The sequence below is a fragment of the Phascolarctos cinereus genome, unplaced genomic scaffold (assembly GCF_003287225.1).
Source record: "Phascolarctos cinereus isolate Bilbo 61053 unplaced genomic scaffold, phaCin_HiC Scaffold_4;HRSCAF=312, whole genome shotgun sequence".
Classification (NCBI taxonomy): domain Eukaryota; kingdom Metazoa; phylum Chordata; class Mammalia; order Diprotodontia; family Phascolarctidae; genus Phascolarctos; species Phascolarctos cinereus.
Genome location: NW_027555847.1, coordinates 427,338,152 through 427,351,898, shown reverse-complemented (window position 1 = coordinate 427,351,898; position 13,747 = coordinate 427,338,152). Strand labels below are relative to the sequence as shown.

Below are 13,747 nucleotides of genomic sequence, written 5' to 3'. Positions count from 1 at the left end.
TTGATCATATATTATGACATAAAAATCTCACCACCAAATGTAAAAAAAAAACAACCCACAAACAAACCCAGAAATACTAAATGCACTCTTTCAGACCATAATGCAATAAAATTACATACAATAATGGGTCTTGGAGGTATAGATTAAACATTAATTGGAAACTAAATAATCTAAAGAATGAGTAAATCGGCTCTCCCCACCCCCAGCCTTCTCTACTGCCACCTACGCTGACCTAGAAACTATGGCCTTGAAACAGATTTACAGCAACAAGTACTTTGAGGGGTTTCAGAAAGTTCATGAGCATGACAGTGCGGAGCTAAAACACAAAATGAAATTTGGAATCTGCTTACCACTGAAGGAGAAATTGGAAAATGTCCTCTACTTTACTGGCTGTCTGAACAAAATTTTATCACAAAAGCTGGTTATCACCAAGCTGTAGCAGAACATGGCCTCATTGTCATTGCACCAGACACCAGTTCACATGGCTGGCTATGATATCAAAGGTGAAGATGACAGCTGGGACTTTGATACCCGGGCTGTTTTTTTACGTGAATGCCCCTGAAGAACCTTGGAAAACCAACTATAGGATGTAATACGTGAGCTGCCCAAGCTGATAAATGCCAATTTTCCAGCTGACCCAAAGAAGATGTCTGTTTTTGGCCATTCTATGGGAGACCACAGAACTCTGATTTGTGCTTTGAAGAATCCCAGAAAATACAAATCTGCGTCAGCATTCTCTCCCATTTGCAATCCAATGATCTGTCCTTGGGGGAAAAAAGGGCTTCAGTATATGTTTAGGAACAGATTAAAGTAAGTGGGAGGCATATGATGCTACTCATCTTGTGAAATCTTATCCAGACTCTCAGTTGGACATATTAATCGATCAAGGCAAAGATGACCAGTTTCTTAAATATGGGCAACTACTTCCTGACAACTTTATAGCTGCCTATGAGGAATGAAAAATGTTGGGTTTTTTGATTGCAAGAGTGATATGATCATAACTACTACTTCATTATAACTTCTGTTAATGATCACATCAGATATCATGCAAAATACTTAACACATAAAGCTTTATATACAAGTAATCTCACAATTATAAGCTGTCATGTAAACTGAACTTTTGAAAAGATAGAATTATACATGAAAAATTACTGCCTGTGAACATTCACTTCTAAATTTTATCAAAGACTTACCACCTTCTGAATAAATATATAAAATCAAGCAATCTGATTTCTTTTTGTTACCCATAATTACCCTAACATAAGACATGTCATAACCTAGGGGAAGGTTGAAATTCTTATAAAATTAAGTTAAAAGGATCACAGAATATGTACGTGATCACAGTTGACAGTAAACAATACAGTGATTCAGATGTACTTGGGGATGTAACAATAAGTTGTTGGACATTGGGTATGTCAGTTCGTAGAGAACTAAATTATGGAATTGTAACTTAGTAATCGAATAAAGAGACTTAATGCACTGAAAAAAAAGAATGAGTAGATCAAAACAAATTGTAGAAACAACAAATAGTTTCATTAAAGAGAATGACAATGAGACAATATACAAAAATTTGTGGTATGTATTGTAGAATGCAGTGAAGTGTTGGTCTAAGTCTAATTTCTATCAGACAGCTTTCCAGTTTTCCCACAAGTTTTTATGAAATACAGGGTTTTTTCTAGGTAAATTATGTTTTCCACTTTTTTGAACACTGGATTATTGAGTTCCATTATTTCTTACATTCCCTTTTCTTGTCTGTTCTATTCATCTACTTATTTATTTTGAACCAATACCAGATGGGTTTGACAGCTACTACTTTATATTATAATTTGAGGTCTGAAAATGTTATTCCCCGTTTACCTACATCTTTTCATTATTTCCCATGATTTTCTTCTATATCTTTTGTTTTCCCAAATGAATACTGTTATTATTGTATTAAGTCCTATAAAGTATCCCCTTGGCAACTTGCTTTATGTAGTACTAAAAGTGTAGATTAAAAAAATACTATCAGTTTGATTGCTTTTTGAATTTAATGAATGGAATTTTGCCAAATTGGCAAATTAACTTAATCTATTACTCTTAAGAATTGAAATTATCACCCTGGAGTCAGGAGGACCTCAGTTGAAATCCAGCTTCAGACCCTTAACCCCAATTACCTCACCAAAAAATAAAAAGAATTGAAATTATCATGTTTCAGATTAAAGACTTAGAATGGGAAGAGACACTAAAAGTCATCTAGTCTAAATCATTTTACTGATAAAGAAAAGAAGTTTACTGACAAATTCAAAGAGGTTAATTCATTTATCCACCATCATTCAATAAGTAAAAATCAGAGAGAAATTTGAACCCATGACCTCTGACTCCAAAGCTTATGTACTTTCTACTATGATATGTTTCCTCTAATAATTAGTTGTTTGAGATTATTAAGATAGACAGCATTGTACATTTACCTCTGTCATAAATCTGATGCCTTATTGTACCGTGAAGGTAACTTTGCTTTCTCAAAGCGATTCAAGTAGACCACAAAATCAGATAGAGTCTATTAAGTCTATCAAGATTTTAGGTGTATTTTTCATCCAATTCCCAGTTCAGCATCTGAAAGGCTAGTTATCAGATTTTCTTTGTTTGTTATTTTTTTTTTCTTTTTTCTTTATTCCTTCCTCCTTCCCTTTTTTCTTCTTTCTTTCTTTGTTTTTTTTTTTGTTTGTTTGTTTCTTTCTTTCTCTTTGCCAGAGAGGGGTAAAAGAAGACTTTTCACCCTCCCCACTCTAGGAGTTAACCATTATTTGGAAATGTTCAGGTCGCAAAGATCAAGGACTAAGAGAAGAGTTTTTCACCAAAGGGTAGAGGTAGATGAAACAAGGAGTGAGCAGCTGAAGGCTAGGAATGATAATAAATAAGACCAAAAAAAAAAAGTGAAGCCACCACAGAAAAATAAGTTTTATTTATTGTTAGACTTGTTGCATAAAACATAGTAACACATATTTACAAACTTTTTTTTGGAATTCAGTAGTAACTATCATAAAGTCAGTTTAAAATTAATTTCCTTTTATCCAGTCTTCAATCATTTATTATGAAATGGTTCATACTACTGAGTCTTGCATTGTACTTGAATTTCTAGAAGCTTCATTAAATTTTTTTAAGTCCACAATGAGAGTACATAGAACTAGTCATTGCTAGCTTTCTAAGCACTGAGATGATCTACCTAAATAGAAAAATCTACTGTCACAAACATAAATAGCAACAGGAGAAAATGACTAATAGTCTTTTTTATTCTTATTTTCCATCACAAGCTTCATAATTTAAAATTCTCATATAGGATGCATAAAACCACATAAAATGTTATATTCTTGTGTAAAATTAAACTATTTACACAGAGAAGGATTAAAGATTAATGAAGGCATAATAGGAACCTGGGTATATAGTTCAGCAAACACTTTTCCAGCTGTGGAATTACCCTGAATTCAGAATGTGGCATTCAAAACTCCACAGGAAAGATAACACAACAACTTCATTACCAAATTAATCCAGGAAATCCTTCTATGTGATTTAAAATATTTAGAAGTAAGCCTAAAGCCATTGCAACAATTTCTGTCTCTCCATATACGTAATCAAGAGAAGATAATGGGATTTGAAGTAGAATTTTCGTAGTGAGAAAATTTAAATCTGCTTCTCTATAATGAACAAATATTTCATGTAATTATTTATGGTATTAATATCTCATTGATAAATGATTTCTTAAATGGTTTCATGAACATCAGGAGCCATTAGTAGAGGAGTATTCAGTCTTAGGATATGTCCTATATTGTACCATAGTTATTTCCTCTTGTTTGTGAGTAGAAGCACAATGACACTATCAAAATAACCATTACAGGCAATTAGCAGTTTAGAAGTACATTTTTACTTATGATTTTAGATTAATCAAATAATTAAATGTAAACAGGACCTCTGTGGTTATTCTATGTGACCACTGTATATGAGAATGCTCTTATGAAATAAAAGCATGTAACATGCCATTAAATCCCTAAAGGTACTTTCCTTCACACTTGAAATCAGATATGCTCAAAAGCAAGAACTGAAATTATTTCTTTCGTTGGAGATTATTTTGTCATTGTTCCACCTAGTACAATTCTAACCCTTGAAGCCATCCATGAATAATTACTTGTTTGCTGGTTGATGGATCTTGGCACTCTCAAGTTGTTTTCTAACTTGGTTTCCATGAAAAATGTCAGATTCCATGCATCTTCTAACCCTCTTCCAAAAAGGGAATGGGTTTCATTCATATTTGCAACAAGAAATTCTGGAAATGTTACAGTAACCTTTTGAGATAGCCTCAGCAGAGAAATTTTTGACAGCATCTATGCACAATTATGCCAGGTGCATACTGAAACCATCTTACATCATCTTTCCAAAGTGATGGTTCAATCAGAGGGCAGGTAAATGATTGAGTAAAGAATAAAAAAGTAGAGCATTTTCTAAAATTTGCTCATCAAATACAAATAGAGTGTTTTAAGTTCTATTTCCAGTTTTCCTTTTGATGTAGTGGCTGATGTGACATATTTTTAGCTAACCTTATTGTCACTGAACTTGAATGCCAAAAAAATTAAAATATTATTCAATTACTTTGAACATTTGTTCATGCTGTTCATTCATTCTATTTTTTTGTACATGTTTTTGGTTTCCACTGTATGTAATAAAGACATATAATAAAGCAACTATTTGCTCAGATGATATGTTATCCCTACTACCTGAAACCAACAGTGGTGCTCTTTATACAGTCTAAACAGATGCATTAAATAATGTAGATTTTAGGAGCAGCTAGGAGGCATAATGGATAGAGCTCTGGCCTTAGAGTCAGGAGGACCTGAGTTCAAATCCAGCCTCAGACACTTGATAGTTACTATCTGTGTGACCATATGCAACTCACTTAACCTCATTGCCTCACCAAAAAACAAAATAATGTAGATTTTAATGTGCTGGTGATGGAAAGTCTGTCTTTAGATAAATATATAGCTAGATATAGATAAATAATATCATGTCAAATATAACTATATATAAATATGCATATACATATGTAAATACATACTCCATATATGTGTGTACAATGATAGGTCTTTTAAAGCATCCTTTCTATTTCTTCGTGTAGCACATTGGATACCATGGAATTTCGGGCCAAATATGCTGTCCATGATCTATCTAGGCAGCTAAGTGGTACAGTGGATAGAGTACTGGGTTTTGAATCAGGAAGACCCGTCTCCATGACTTCAAATCTGGCCTCACACACTTACTAGCTTTGTGACCCTGGGCAAATCACTTAACCTTGTTTGCCAATAAATAACACTAATGGGCTAATCTTTGGCAACTTGTTCCTTACTTTCCTTCATTCTTTCTTTGCTTCTGTCTCTCTTTCTTCCTTTCTGTTCTCCTTTTCTTCCTTTCTTTCTTTCCTTCCTCTCTCTCTTCTTTATCTCTAAACCTAAATTTATTTAAGTGCCTATTATGTACGAAACATTTTACTGGCCTTTAGAGACAATTTAAAGTTTAAATGAGATATTGTCCCTTTCCTCATGGATCTCACACTCTAGGAGAGCTAAGACACACATAGATAAAATCATAATAAACAACATTACATTCTAAGTGCACTACAATTATGCAAAATAAAGTGCTCATGTCAGGTATGAGTCAGAAGGGAATCAAGAGAGACTTTGTAGAGATAGCAATTGATTTGGACTGAGCAGGATTTGTAGAAATTTAACAAGTGGAGGCACATTGTAGGCAAAGCAAACAACATGAACAAAAGAACAAAGTGCATGATATATGTGTGTGTTGGGCAAACAAAGACTACGGTACTTTAAAGCATGGAATTATAAAGAAACATATGTAATAAGAATAGAAAGGAGATTTACATCTGCTGCAAAGGCTTGGATACCAGGCAAAAGAGTCTTAATATAACCAAAAAATCACTATACAAATCATTGTAGCCTATGTCCCAAGAGCTGTTATGGACAAAAAAAAAAAGAACAGAGAAATTCTATGGAAAATATGACAAATCGCTCCATCCAAAATTAATATATACATTGACACTCAATGACACAGTTGGCAGAAAAGGCAAAGGCGAAAGTGTATTCTTGAAAATATGCCTTGGGTTTTAGAAATGAAAGGGACCAAAGCCTTATAGACTGCTTTCATGCTACTATTATACTACCATGAACATTTTCTTACAGGATAGAAGCAGAACCAGAAATAGCAAGCACTGAACAACAGCTACTCATCCTTCCTTACATATAAAAAAGAAATGGTTTGACAAGGGAAAGTCATATCAGAATATTTTGTGTAGTCAGATGATTAGTTTTATCAAAAGGTAAAATCAATGTGGAAGAAAGGTTAAAGATGAGAATACAAGCATTAGAATTTCAACAGCATCTGCCTGACCTATTGAAATAAGACATTAATTTCAAAATAGGAAATGGACAGAAATAGAAATTAAAATGGCACATTTATCATCATTTCCTATAAATTTAATTGATGTAAAACAGTTATTATGATGTCAAGTCAAAATAGAATAGAAAGCTGTTTAACCAGAAAACACTTGATATACTTACTAAGCGGGGGGCCTTAGCAAGCAAGGGTAACATTAGAGTAGGATACTTTCAATTTTAAAACAGTGTGAAGTAGGTAGGCAGAAGATTACAAGATATATTGTTATATACAGTGAAAAACAGAAGAATAAGAAGCAAGTCAACAAAAAGCTCATCATGAAACTCAAATCCCAAAGAATTAATAGAAGGAACTACCAGAAAAACAAAAGAGGTTGGAAAATAGAATAATGTTTCTATAGTAATCTTTCACCATAATGATAGTGGGCAACATACTTGGTCCCGAATATCATGGTGTTCAATGTGCTACACAAGGAAGTAAAAAGGACACTTAAGAAAATCAAGTTTTACAATAAGGGGTAGACTAAGAAAAGCATGGGGAAAAAAATTATTGAGGCATCACTATCCTGAAAGAGCTAACCAATTGCTGAATTATGTGAGGGATGAAATATACCAAAGAAATTGGAGAGGGAGGAATCACAGGTAGAAATATTCTCCAGCAACAATCTCTAACTCTCTTGTAAATGCCTCTTTTCTCAGCTCATACTTATCAAGAATATCATCATTTCCTCGTCAAATACCTCACCACTAGCACCAAAGATCAGGTCCTGGAGAACTTCTGCCCTGGGGTTCTGGTCTCCTGAATAGTGACTGCCTCTTCTGGATATTTCATTGGCTATTTTTCCAGCCACTTCCCCCATAACTTCCTCCTAACCAATAGCCTCATTACAGCATTTCTCACCTCCCCCTTACCAAGTCTGGAACAATGAAATTAACTCTTCATTTATACTTGGATAGTATATGCCAATCTACTGTCCCTATAGCCTAATTCAAGATCCCTTTAAGACTGAAGACTGAAATGCTTGGATCTGGCCAAGATCTTCCCTCCTTTGGAATATTAAGTTCCTTAGTTCCTTTTATTTTTTGCTTTTGTATTTTTATCTTCAGCAGTTAACAGAGTAGTAACTTCATACTTCACTTCACATAGTAACTGTTTTAGAAAGGGTTTTTCATTTATTCACTAAAAATGTGAAAATAGGAAGGTAGACTTTTGCAAACTATTTTTATTTAAATAACAGGTTTTATAATCCCACAAATTATAAAAAATATTACTGTTTATGGACTTTGAAAATTGAAAACATTACAAAGGATATAAAAATGTATCTTTAAATGCTTCTCAATCAATAAGGAGACTGTTTTGGTTCTGAGAAGTTAACGAACATTTCCTTCATAAATGCAACTAGAGAGATAATTTAATCCAACGACTTTCCAATTACTTATGTTAAGAGAGGTATACAACACGTAGGTGTGCTCTTGCAAAAGGTGCTATCCACTGTCATGGAGGATGGTTTATGAGAAGTTTAATGGAAGACAGAGACCTTGTCAATAACGATATCCTTCATATCTTCTTGTTTATGTCTGGTATTGTGCTAATTGCATCAATCCCCATGACATTGCAGGACCTCCTCAATTGAGAACCACTAAAACTTAGGCTTAATGAACAAATGAATGTCTAAGGGAAGGCATTTGGTTGGACAGATCACAGAATGAGTTCATTATGTATGTGTGTATACACACACACAAAACACACATGCACATATATCACACACATAAAGTGTGTAGATACACACATATAAATATACATATATAAATGTATATAATATATGCTGCAGATTAAAAAAAAAAGCTATATCTCAGCTGATACCTGAAAGTAGCTGGTATTCCTGTATGCTTATATTGTGTTGTACTTTTAATCATCCTGAGCTTCTCTCTCGTGCTAAAGAAACAAACAAATGAACAAATAAGTTGATACGTGTATGAATGAGTGAATGCCTAGTGATATACATAGATAAAAATGAAATTATTAAAATAAAAAAGACATTCATACACCATAGCTTCAAATCCTGGAACATTACAATCTTCCAAGAGTCAAAGTTGTGGGTAACTCAAAGAGCTACAAAGGGACCTTATAGTGGTAATTTGACTGCATGTTATTTACAATGGTGACTTTCATGTGAGACACAACACAAATCATATCATCAAGGAAATGTGTGTTCATAAAAGGAGGTGAACTAATTGTGCAGAAAGAATAATGCAAAGCTTATGTAGAACCCCTGTTGATGTACTGACGTCTGTGAAAGTTAAAAAAAAACATAGCAGCAGACTTTATGTATATTGGTTAGCTCATATGCTAAGAATTTGGGGAAGCACATAGATGAGAACTTAATACTATGAAAATTCGCGGTTTGTTGTGATGTTTGTCAGTGGCAGAATAGTTCTATATTGATGAAATCATCCATTGAAGCACTGAAGTATATAAAATTTAGTCAATTAATAAATATTTATTGCCTATTAAGTATCCTTAGATGAGTTAGTCACTGTACATACTTGATTTTTACAACTAACCATGAGAATTCAGTTATGGATAGAGTTCTGGTCTTGAAGTTGGGAAAAACTAGGTTTTAATCTGCTGAAGAAACTTGTTATCAGCATGACCATATGTAAACCATTTAAACTCCCTGGGTCTCAATTTTCTCAGATATGAAATGAGGGAGTTAGACTCAATGACTTCTCATATCACTTCTAGTTCTAAATCTATGATTGTATAATCTTATTAATTTTGTGTGTTTATTTCAAAATTTGAGATGAAAGACAAAAATCAAACAAAAACGTTCTTTTTATCGTTTCTGGTCACTAGCTTGTAAACTTTACAGCCTTGGAGAAGGTAGAGAGAGGAGAGATGGAAGGGCAGGTAAAAAGTGAGAAAGGAAGAGAATTCAATGGTACTGTGAAATTGGGTAAACAAAGAAAATCATCCAAAAAGGATCACTGACCTCATTGTTAGCCCTGCCTAGATTTATAGATTTTCTGTCTATTTCTAGTCTCTTGCATTTCTTTGGAGGAAGGTTATACTTTGGTTGCCCAGTTTAATTATTACACTAATTTTCCAACCAGAAAATTGTTATTACAGAAAGAATTCCTACAAAAATTGATTCCAATAAAATTATGGGTTATTCTTATTGAGGGACTCCATTTTAGCATTCTCATAATCTTTAACCACTAATAATATTTCATTAACTCTGATCAGGCATAAGTGTCTTTAAATATTTAAATAAAATAACAACAACAACACTAAACTAACTAAAATTAAATCTACTGAGCTCATTTTTTTCTTTTTCTTTTAATTTGACTTTGCAGCCTTTAATACCTTGAATAGTTCATTTAAGGTCAATGCATCACTAGTTGCAAAATACATTGTTCAGGAAATATTTTTTTTTGTACTTTTGTAACATGTCAAGTGTCTTCTGAACAGTTTGTTAGTTTAATCCTTTTTAATTCAATAATATAAATGCATCAAATTAGTTAACTTATACCAAAAGAAGTGATTTAGTTAGAACAATTGAAAATCCTTAGACATTCCTTTAGTAATTAAGCTGGCAGGGGTGGATTGGGGATTTTCAAATGAAGTGAAAAGTACCAGATGTGATCGCTCATGCTAGCAGTCTAATGTGCTCACCTGTTCTGAAACTATATGAGTCAGGGACCTGGTTATAGAACACTGTCATAACCTACTTGAGCAGAAACATTACTTCACAGAGTGCTAAGAAAGTTTAAATTCTCAATTAAATGTTCCAGAAGCCAGCAGAAAGTTAGTTACATCTATGTTTCAACCCTGAAAACTGGAGCTATGTCTTCATTTATCGTGTTATTATGAGTGATATATGTAAATAAAATTTCAAATAAAAAGAATATATAGTCAATTTGATAGTACATTTTCAAAGTAGGACCACACTATTTTAGATGTGCTGTGTTTTCATAAATGAAATATCATAAAAATAAGCCAAATAGAGTTTTTAATTGTTGGCAGCTAGGTCAAACAGTGGATAGAGAGCAAGGCCTAGAGTCAGGAAGACCTGTGTTCAAATTTGACTTGACACTTATTAGCTATATGACCCTGGGCAAGTTACCTAACTGTGTTAGTCTCAATTTCCTCATCTATAAAAAAAAAAAAGCTGAAGAAGATGGCAAACTGCTTCAATATTTTTGCCACAAAAACCCCAAATGGGGTTGTGAAGAGTTGGGCAGAGCCAGAATAGCTAAACAACAACAACAAAAACAAATTAACATAGCAATTTAAAGTTGGCAACCCACTTTAATTTGTTATCTCATTTGAACCACACAATAAACTGTGAGGCAAATGCTATTATTAGCTCCATTTTACAGAAGAAGAAACTGAGGATCCAACACATTAAGTGACTTGCTGAGGATGGCACTTTTAGTAAATACTTGATGAGAAATTCAAGCCTTCATCTTCGTGACTCCAAGTCCACGATGTATTTAAGGAGAGGTTTCAGTTCAATTTGAACATGATATTAACTTAACCATTTATACCAGGTATAGAACTTACTAAGATTCAAACTCATTTTTCCCCATCATTCTCATGACAGTGTTGATTTAAATAGAGGGAAGTAATTGAAAAAGTGTTAAATCAATGACCAACAACTAAGTACTCTCAGAGGGAAGCCATTTATCCAATTTAGATTCCTTGAGGGATTTAATTCCTAAGTGCTTATTAATCATAATCTAAGTAAAGAATGGTGAACATTAGTCACTTTTATAAGAGTATGTTCCCCTCCTTTAAAATAAGTATATTTCAAGTGTCACCAGCATTGCTTACTTCTTTTAATAAAGTGATGAGGAAGTGATACAAGTCATAAAATAGAAACAAGTACTGAAAAGTAATGTCCTCTACGCTCCCCCTAGCAAATTATCATTCTAACCTTTCTCTGCTTGAAGACAGTCAGTGAAGTTAAATCCATCACTTGACTGAGTGGGAACGTTGTTAGATGCAGAGTCAGAGGACCTGAGTTCAAATCTCAGCTGTGCCACTTACTACCTGAATGACCTTGAGCATTTCATTTTACCTATCATTCATCTATAAATGAAAGTCTTGAATTAGTTTACTTGAATATTCCCTTCAAAACCTAAATCTATGCTCCTGTGAAACCTAAAGATGCTGCATTCTACTTTTTGACAAATTGTAATGGCTAAGGGTTGTTTTCTTACATCAACTAATAATTTGTTTCTTTTTTTTTTTTTGGCTAGGCAATGGGGTTAATGACTTGCCCAGGGTCACACAACTAGTAAGTGTTATGTGTTTGAGGGCAAATTTCAACTCAGGTCCTTCTAAATCCAGGGCCAGTGCTCTATCCACTGCACCACCTAGCTGCCCCAGTTTGTTTCTTTTCAACCTCATTATCCCAAATTCTGTAGCCAGTCAGAACTAACATACACTCCATTCTATGTGGTACACTTTCAAATTTTTGGAGATAGCTGTCGTGACCTCCCCATATCCCTCAGCCTCTAATACCCTCTGCTGTACGCTAACATTTCCTTTTTGCTCCAAACCACCATAGAACCGCATGGTCTCCATTTTTCTCAGCACAGAATTGAATTATAATATTCTAAATGTATTCTGGATAGGTCACCGCATAGGAAGGACAGTAACTTCCTAATTCTAGATACTGGAGCAGCTAAGTGGCACAGTGGATAGATCACCAGGCCAGTAGTCATCGGGACTTGAGTTCAAATTTAACCCCAGACACTTACTAGCCATGTGACACTGGCAAGTCACTTAACCCTGTTTCCCTCAGTTTCCTCATCTATAAAATGAGCTGGAGAAGAAAATGACAAATCACTCCAGTTTCTTTGTGAAGAAAACCCTAAATGGGGTCAAGAGTCAGACACAAGTGAAATGATTGAACAACAAATTCTAGATATTATGCTATTCAATGTGTTCTAGGATTGTATCAGCTTTAGAGGTTTGCAATGTCACATTGTTTACTTTTCCTGAGCTTATAAGGACTAAACCCCAATATATTTTCCAAAAAAAAAATCTATTTTTCTAACTGTACATAGCCTATGTTAATCTCATGATATTATTCTTTTGAACCCAAATGTAAAAATATATATCTGTCCTTATGACAGTTATTTCAAGATCTTAGGATTATAAATTTAGAGCTAGTCTATTTCACATGAAAGTAAATATAATTTGCATGCTTAATGTTAGTGTTCAAGTTAGCTATAAATTCAGGTTTCTGAAAGGTCAATTGTAATGTATTCAATTCTGAAGCCATTGGGCATGATTTATTTTATGATGAAGTAAGGGTGGTTTTTCCATAATCTGGACAATGAACATTCTTCCTTTACTTGTTTTTTCTCATGTGGTTTGTTAATTCAAACTCTTTTACTGTTTGTAGTGCTTATTAAGGAAAATCTACTTTCTGGGGCTCTGTGCAATCAGCACAATATTACCCACAAATTGTAAAATCTAGAGAACTGGCTAATTTGTCCAAAATTTATTGACACAAATTCCTTTCATGAACTCTACCTCTGAACCAATAGAATTTCCTTTACATTCTCCAATCTTTCCTCACCTCTCCTGCCTGCATGGTTGTCTTGCAAATGCCAACCTTGAAATCTATAATGGATTCCAGTGCCTTCCCACACCTCCATTCCCTATCAACAACTATCAATGTCTTTTGAAATCCCCCTTCAAAGTCCAATTTGTATCCACTTATTCGGATTTCCCATAGATAAAAGTTATTGTCTCCATCTCAAATCTCTCAAACCTCACTGCTTAACTCCAATTATATCATCAATAATATCCTTAATTATAATTGTCTGTGTGTCTCATTATTACTCCCATTACACTGTAAGAACTGTGTGATTCCTTTGTTTTTTACACTTAGCGCATAGCAAAGTACCTGGTACATAATTTGCAATTAATGTTCATTGGATTGACTTGAATTAAATAAATCTATTTCATACATTTGCCTCAGAAATAATCAATGAACATTTTTCAGAAGAAATAAAAAACTATTAATTGTCACATTAAAAAATGCTCTAAATCACTATTGATGGGAGAAATGAAAATTAAATCAATTCTGAGATACCACCTCACACCTATCAGATTGGCTAATATGACAGAAAAGGAAAATGAAAAATGGTGGAGGTGATTTGGAAACATTGGGACACTAATGCATTTTGGTGGAGCTGTAAATTAGTCTAACAGTTCTGGAGAACAATTTGGAACCATGCCTAAAGGACTAGCAATGCCGCTACTAAGTCTGTATACCAAAGAGATCAAAGAA

At 33.8% G+C, this 13,747-nt stretch overlaps 1 pseudogene; it reads left to right on the top strand.

Moving 5' to 3' along the window:
* The first annotated feature begins 241 nt into the window (after nucleotides 1-241).
* LOC110217974 (S-formylglutathione hydrolase pseudogene) lies at nucleotides 242-1,116 on the top strand (annotated as a pseudogene).
* Nucleotides 1,117-13,747: the final 12,631 nt, after the last annotated feature.